General features: G+C 27.4%; 1 long non-coding RNA gene across 1 annotated transcript; it reads right to left on the reverse strand.

Moving 5' to 3' along the window:
• Positions 1 to 513: 513 nt before the first annotated feature.
• On the reverse strand, positions 514 to 4,298 carry LOC111616829. The gene is made up of 3 exons (XR_002755326.1): positions 4,186 to 4,298; positions 2,855 to 3,001; positions 514 to 601 (listed from the first exon to the last, which is right to left on the reverse strand). It is a non-coding gene; the product is annotated as an uncharacterized LOC111616829 (long non-coding RNA).
• Positions 4,299 to 8,081: the final 3,783 nt, after the last annotated feature.

Genomic DNA, 8,081 nt, shown 5'->3' on the forward strand with positions numbered 1-8,081 from the left:
ATACATTATTTCATTTTCTTCTCATTTAACAATATTAATATGCATTAAATACCCTATATTAGATACAATTGAAATTATCATAAATTTTATAGTTCTTTTTAAGTAATTCCATTTTGTAGAATTAATTTGTATTTTCAGTTAAGTTAATTAGCATTTATACCATGAGAATTTTTTAAATGTAAGCACATTTTAATCTTTACATCAACTAATTATAAACTAATCTCAATGTAATTAATGTACAATATATCTAACTGTTATCAAGTATCAATTTTGATGATTGAAATAATTTACATTAGATTATCAGATTTTCTTCTTTTTTAAGATGTTTTAAGTTTTTGCTTTACTTTTTCTTTTTATTTAAATTAGTAAATAAACTCTAAATTTATTTGTTTTATTGTTATTTTTTGCAATATCTTGTAGCTAAATCTTTTCTTATAAAATGCAGTAAATATTACACAATCAAAAGTTAAATTTGAAAGAAGTATTAACAAATAATCACCTTCCGTGCTTTTCAATTTCAGTCCTAATCTTGATTGAAAATAATTAATAGCTTTATCAAATTCCACAATTTTTTCATCATTAGACTGTTGAGTAACTAATACTGCAATAAAGAAAAATACATTACTTAAAAATGTTTTATTTATATACACTTAGAAATATATAAATAAAAAATTTGACAAAATATTTATATAGCCATATTAAAGTGCTTTTTCCATCCCTTGTTACATGTACGAGGGCTGTTCGGAAAGTTTGCGGCCTTGCCTATATGCGGCGCTGCGATCAATTTAATTTTTGGCGGGAATAATTCAGCCATCTTTGCTAAAAATACGATACCAATTTCCGCTTGATTTGTCAAAAAGTTTTGCCACAACAGCTTAGCAGATAGTCAGTGTGCACATGCTTTGTCAAAAATGGAGAAGACGGAGACTCGTGCGGTCATAAAATACCTGACGAAAAAAGGGTTGACCCCATCTCAAATCAAAGCTGACATGGATGAAGTTTTGGGAGAGTCTGCTCCTTCGTACACCACTGTGAAAAAATGGACAGCCCTTTTTAAATCTGGCAGAGAGAGTGTGNTCTTTATGCTAATAAAGATTATTAATAATAATAAAATAATAATAGTAAAATTGCATTTAAACTCATACCTATGACTATTAAAAATGAAATTAAAACTGTGTTTTTCATTTTCACTTGTCACATTTTTTCTTTTTATAACTGTCTAAAACATATTATCAAATACATACAGATATTTATAATTACAATAGAAATATACACTTTTCAAATGGAATAAATTTCATGGTAAATTTTCAGTGACCTTCCAGCAATTCCTAATTATGTAAAAATAAATAAATAAATTTTTTAATGATTAGTTGATTTGTAACTTTTTTAGGAGTAAAATAAAAGTTACCAAAATAAAATTTCTATAGAGTTACCAAAACTGACTGATTCTGATGAATACAGTTGACTCCCCTATAACACTGTTGATTTTTCTGTTTTATATGAATTCCATGTTGTACGAGTCACTTAGATTTTACAAATACGTGTGCAGGGCTGTGAACGGCTCACGTATTTGTAAAATCTAAGTGACTCATACAACATGGAATTCTTATAAAACAGAATTATCAACAGTGTTATAAGGGCAGTCGACCATACAATAAAAACAATTGGCTTAGTTTAGTGGAGATTTTTGAACAAATGACTGATTATCTATTTACAATTGTGCCCAACACTTAATTTCAACACATGGTTTGAGGATTGCAGCATGATAGATCACAACTTGGCTGACATTTAACATATGACACATACCATAGACAGTTATTGAAATCAAAGGAAACTTTAATTAGAGTCAAACATATGCTAAGAGCAATTTTCTGCCCATTTATAACTGGGAAAAAACATCACTATATTCAGGCCCAATACAGCATATTGCTGAAACTTCTATTTGAGGCCATTTAACTATAATGTTATAACCATCCAACAAGATTTCTTGTGTTACTAATGGATATACCCATATGCATCATATAATTATTATATGACTATTTACCATAACTATTTAACCATAACTAGATTTTTTTTATCCAATTGCAGCATCTTTATTATAGTTCTCCAGGCAATGCCAATTTTTTATATTTGATGTAACAACAACAATTTTTCATAATGGATTTTTTTTTCATAGCTTGTGTGTGAGGGTCCTATTATTGATGAGATTTAGAGATATAATTAGTTTTAGTTCAATTAGATTAGTGTTTTTACTTTTCACATATTTTTTAGAAATTTTAAAATTATATCCAGGCATTGAAAAAAATATATATTTTGAGATTGTAATGAAAAAATAACTGAATGAATTAATTTCAAGGAAAATTATTTTACATAAAAGTACACATTAGTACACATTTTGTAATGTTTAAATGCAACAGAAACTTTCAAGTGAAAATATCATTACATTTCCTATTTATATTATTTTAAAATTTTTTTTGTTTATAAATTCTGTTAAAATTTTTTAATGAAATAAACCTTTATTATGGAAAACATTAATAAAAATAATTTGCTTATTTGACAGAGCTTACATAAAAATGAGGTTAATAATACAATCTTGCATTAAGATTAAACTTTTATGATTAATTCTGGAGTGGATATGTTGATTATATACCCAATTCCAGAATTAATTATTTAATCCAACATAATTCTTCAGTGAATCAAATGTAATTAAAGTTGCTAGCAAAATGGGTTAAACTGAAAATCCTTAATTACAAGCAAAATTTGTAACACAAAGTTGCATTTAGAAGTCATCAGTTTTAAATATAATAATTTTAAAATGCATTGTTTTATTAGAATGTAATTTAACATAACATACATCGTTCATATTCTTTGGTTTTTTCCTCTTCTATATTCAGTTTTGCTTCTAAAGATTCAGTCAGCTGTAATATATTATGCATATTTTCATGATATTCATCTAACCGTTGTTTTGCCTTTTCACATTCTTCAATTTTATCCTGTTTATCTAAAAATTTTTAAATTTTCTTGTTTAATATTAAATATTTATTAGATTAATAACTAAAATATTTAAATCCAGAAACTTAACTGATAGCCAAAAATATTTACTATCAAATTATATCAATATACAACTGTAAATTATCTGAATGTAAATTAAATTTTCATTCACATTTAAGATTATTTACAGTTTTAACTATTATGTATCTTCAAAATATGTATTATGAAAGATTTAAAGTATTGCAAATTAATTAATCCTCAACTGGCTAGTTAATATGATCCACCAGTTTATCAAACTTAAAAATCTAGTCAGTCCCAACTTATGAAGGCTGAAATTACAGTACAGTAGAGTATCGATTATCCAAATATCAATCAACCGAAACATCAATTAACCAAAAGCTTTTCAATTTCCAATTTAAATTTCCACTAGTGCTGTGGCACTGCAATCTTTGGCTATGTCTTGGGCTACTCCAATATTATTTTTGTTAGTGTGCATGTTTTAGTGGCAGCATGGCGCGACCATGAGAGGGTACTTAAAGACGTGCCAGGATTTGAACGAATTTCAACATGGGATAATATATTTTTCGTAAATAATCGGTTATCCGAAAAATCGATTTTCCGAACAACCCATCCCCAATTGATTTGGATAATCAATGCTCTACTATATTAAAAAAAATAATTTTTCAGCCCAAACAATTGGTCACACTTTCTAATGGCACGGTTCAGCAATTAAAATGTTAAATGTAATACTGTAATGGGCAATAAATACCCTCTACATAACAATAACTTTTTTTACAGACTTATCATGCAGGAACACAGGAGACAATATGAATGAATTTAAACTTTATTGATATTAGTTACAAAGAGGACACTAATACAGTTAGTTCCAAAAGAAATTCATTTAAAAATTTTTTAAAAGTTTATAAATTTTAAAATTATCACATTTAAAAAGGTCTTTTATCCTTCTCATCCATTTATGATTTACTTCATTACTGGTCTTATCATTGAAATAGGAGGAGGAGCAAATACATTAATTAAAACATCTATTTACATTGTGAATATGTATAATTTTAAAATAGGATGTATTAGATAGATACAAGTAATTTTTTCTTTTTACTACCATCTTTATTTTGTTATTGAAAAGTTTCCAATGTCAACATTATCAAAAAAAACTTTATAAAAGTACTTACTTACCTGACTTCAAATGAAGTTCTTCAGCTTTTAATTTCTCAAATTCAGCATTATATTCTGAAAATCTCTCTATAACATAAATGTAAATTACAAAAAATTAAAAATTTCAAATACAGTAATACCCAGAACTTACGCGATAGGTGGGACCGAGCGATAACCGTGTAAGTCGAATTCGCGTAAGTCGGGGTATAATTTCTCAATTTGTGTAAAATCCAAGACGGATGTACGTAAAGTAATAAATGTTTTCATTAATCTTATCTCGTCTTTTGATTCATTGATTGTTACAAAAAATCACCACATAGAGTCTGTCGAGTCTCTGTAGATATAACAAATACAGAAATAAATAACACAAAATAAATTGTAGCTATGTGTCGATTCCGCGCTACACGTCCGAACATGTAAGCTGAACAATAGTATGGGGGAAATGAGTAATCAAGAGTTGCGTGGCACTCAAACAAAAGACAAATCGACGAGATTTGAAAATTGCGTAAGTCGGGGTAGTGTAAGTCGAGGTATTACTGTATACAGTATTTTTTGATAACTAATTTATATAAAAGAATTTATTTAACTATTGTATGTTTATTATTATTTGATTGGCTTATAAAACACTACAACATTTTGAACTCAGAACATTAAAAAACCAGTAAGTCATAGCACAAGTACTTAGCTGTTTGATTTATTATCAGTGTTAAATACTGCAGAAAAACAAATTTCAGAACTTCAAAATCTTAATCTGGCAATCGTTTGGCTTTAATATGTAACTATCAGGTTTAAGTTGTTTATATTTCAAAATTAGTATACTAATCATTTACATTGATGTTTATCAACAATATTATTATGATTTGAAATTATAAATGACACTTGTTTAAATTAACTTATTTTTTCATTCTTCATTTAATGCATCAAAATTAAAAGAACAATAATAAAACTGATTCTTCTATCAAAAGAATTAAAAACAGAGTTCGTATCCTTATCTGGTGCTGAATGCATATTTTCAATTTAGGGTTATTTTACAGTTAACATATAAAAATTATCTCAAATATCTTAAATATTTATGCTAGAAAGTAGCAATCAATTGTAAAAATTATCAATATATATAATTTTCCATAATGCATATTTAGATTAAAATTTTAATGGAACTTTTTTATTGTAAAGAAATGCTGTAGTAGTACAATTTTTCAATGATTTGCATTGTATATTTTAATTACATTCATATAAAGTAATCAAAATATTATGGAGAAATATTTTTATAATGATATTCATTTCTATTACAACTGAGCTTTATTTCCTAAGTGGTTGTAAAAATCATTTTCAGTTCCTTACTAGTGCCCAGGTCAGAATAGAAAGAGTGAAAGAAAAATCTCAATTTTTTAGGAAAGAAAATTTAACCACCACTTAAGCAATATAAAAGTGTAAATTTTTAAACAATGAAATTCTGTTAATCTGGCATCATTGGGACTGACTTGGTGTTGGTTTATCAAATATGACACTTTATCAGATAGCAGGAATTTTTCAATCTCCTGGATACAATTTTTTTATATCTTTGTGTGTAAAACTGTACAAATCCATTTGTACATCTCAGACATTTAGAGCAAGTTGAAATTTATAAGGCTGCTGGCAAATATATCACCATTATCTTTAGTAATGTAGATTCCTTCCCAGCATGGAAGTTATTCTATGAATTGTAAACTTACTATTCTCTCCCCCTCTCTTCACACATGTATGGCAATCCATCCCCCATTGTTTCAACAGATGTGGGGTCATTTAGCCTGATGATGTTCATTCAACACAGGTGAAAATGTTAGCTCTCTCTCCTTTTTTCTGCTATTTATTTGGTTTTGATGACTTTTTTTTATTTATCAAGTTTATCCAGTTGTGAGTGGTTGTGTAAATTTTTATATTTTAGTCGTAGTTTAACCAGCATGCTGGTAACCTGGGGTTTCCGGTCTAATGCACCCATGATAAGCTTGGCATGCCAGCTGAGTTAACAGAATTTCACTGTATATAGATAAGCAATATTAAAAGATTAAAAGTGTAAATTAGAAAATTAGAAGTTAAGTGGTTGTTAAATCATTTCCTTTCCTAAAAAAAATTTTTTTTCTGGGCACTAAAAAGGGAATTGAAAATTATTTTTACAACTACTTAAATATTATATATGAGTTATGTTGCTTAATAACTATCAAAATTATACTGTGTTTTTGAGGATTGACTGGCATGAGGATTGAGGAGACCAACGTGCCAGGTAAACTGCAACTAAAAAATAAAATTAATCAGATCTAACAGAACTAGTTGTTAATTAAACGTTAAAAAAATTCTTCCAAGTTCAATAAAATAACATTATAATTTGATTGACTTAAAATCAGGAAGAAAGGTTTTGTTTACAGGACAATAAAACAATAAACCTTATTGACATTAGCAGTAGTAGTAGCAGCAGTCAGTCAGGGCTACATTGAACACCTACCCTGGCTTTAAAATAACATCTTCCTCTCAAATTTCACACAAAGGGATGTTAATTGGTGTAAGTTGAGATAATTTACAGAGAATTTCTGAAATTTAATGTGTTGTTTTTGCATTTTTGAAACTAATCAAAACAAAATAAACATAAAAGCACTTTGCATTCCATGAGTATTTTACATTGTGAGAAGGAAGACAAAATGAAGAAATTACATATATAATTGTGATTTTTGATGTAATGCTGACAGTTTCGTAGTTTTAGAATAAAAACTTGTTCATTTTTATATGATGTAACTCATTCAGTTTTTAATATGCCCTCTAAAGAGGAATATATAATCTCACTTAAAAACAGACATGCCAGTATCCCCTGGGAAAAATCAACATGCCAATTTTTACCATATGGAAATATCCGATCTCATGGTCTCCCCAGACAGACTGACACACTGGACAATCTGCCAAAATAAGGTGTTCAATTTAACTTAAATGATATTTTAATTATTTTTGAATAAAATATCAGTCATTGAAGATGTAAAATATTGATTTATAAAAAGATCTAAATAAACTTGTGTGTAAATGCAATAAATTGCAGAAAATTAAACTGTTATCAAAGAGTAATTTGATCATTTTCAACATAATACTCAATCTATTCTTTTGATAAATAAGGTATCCCTCATATAACATGGTAATTATATTCTGAAAAAGTGCTGAGTTATGTGAATCCACATTATACAAAAAAAGGGCTAATACAAAATATGTAGTTAGGTTCCAAAAGTTAACAAAAGTATACTATTCTTTTTCATTATTAAGAGAAATATGTTTATTAAAACATTAATAATTAATAACAATCACAGTTAAAAGTACTAAATTATGTATTAATATTAATTTTAGTTAAACAAGGGCATTTTCTTTTTACAAAGTATTGTAATCTGAGTTTTTTTTGTTGATCTTGATCAGAAATATTAGCAACATCTTTATTTTGTTAGAGTACCAAGATACTGCTGTATTTTGTTTGTCATTTTTATGAATGATTACTTACCTACAGTTAAAAAAAGTTTAATAAGAATGTTTAAAAATAAAATACACGACAGTCTTAAAGGCTAAAGTCTGAAAGCAATGATGACACTGGTTGATAGAAAAGCTACAACAAGAAAGAAAAAATTGCAGTCAGTTTTCATTAAAGTAAACCTGACAAAAGGAACAAAATAAATAAAAAATTTCAATATTCTAGAATCCATGGACAAATTTGAGGAAAAAAAGAGGAAAAAAAAAAAAAAAAAAAAGAGTTTCCACTTAAAAGTCATGTATGAAATTTTGTACAGAAAATTTCTCAAATTGTGTTAGAGTGAAACTGTGTTGTAGAAGTGCTGTATTGTACTGGGGATACTTGTACGCTGTACAGTACATTTTTACAAACATAACATATGATAGTGGATAGAATATTGTAC

This window comes from Centruroides sculpturatus, unplaced genomic scaffold (genome assembly GCF_000671375.1).
Source record: "Centruroides sculpturatus isolate CEXI.00-Female unplaced genomic scaffold, Cexi_2.0 scaffold3967, whole genome shotgun sequence".
NCBI lineage: Eukaryota > Metazoa > Arthropoda > Arachnida > Scorpiones > Buthidae > Centruroides > Centruroides sculpturatus.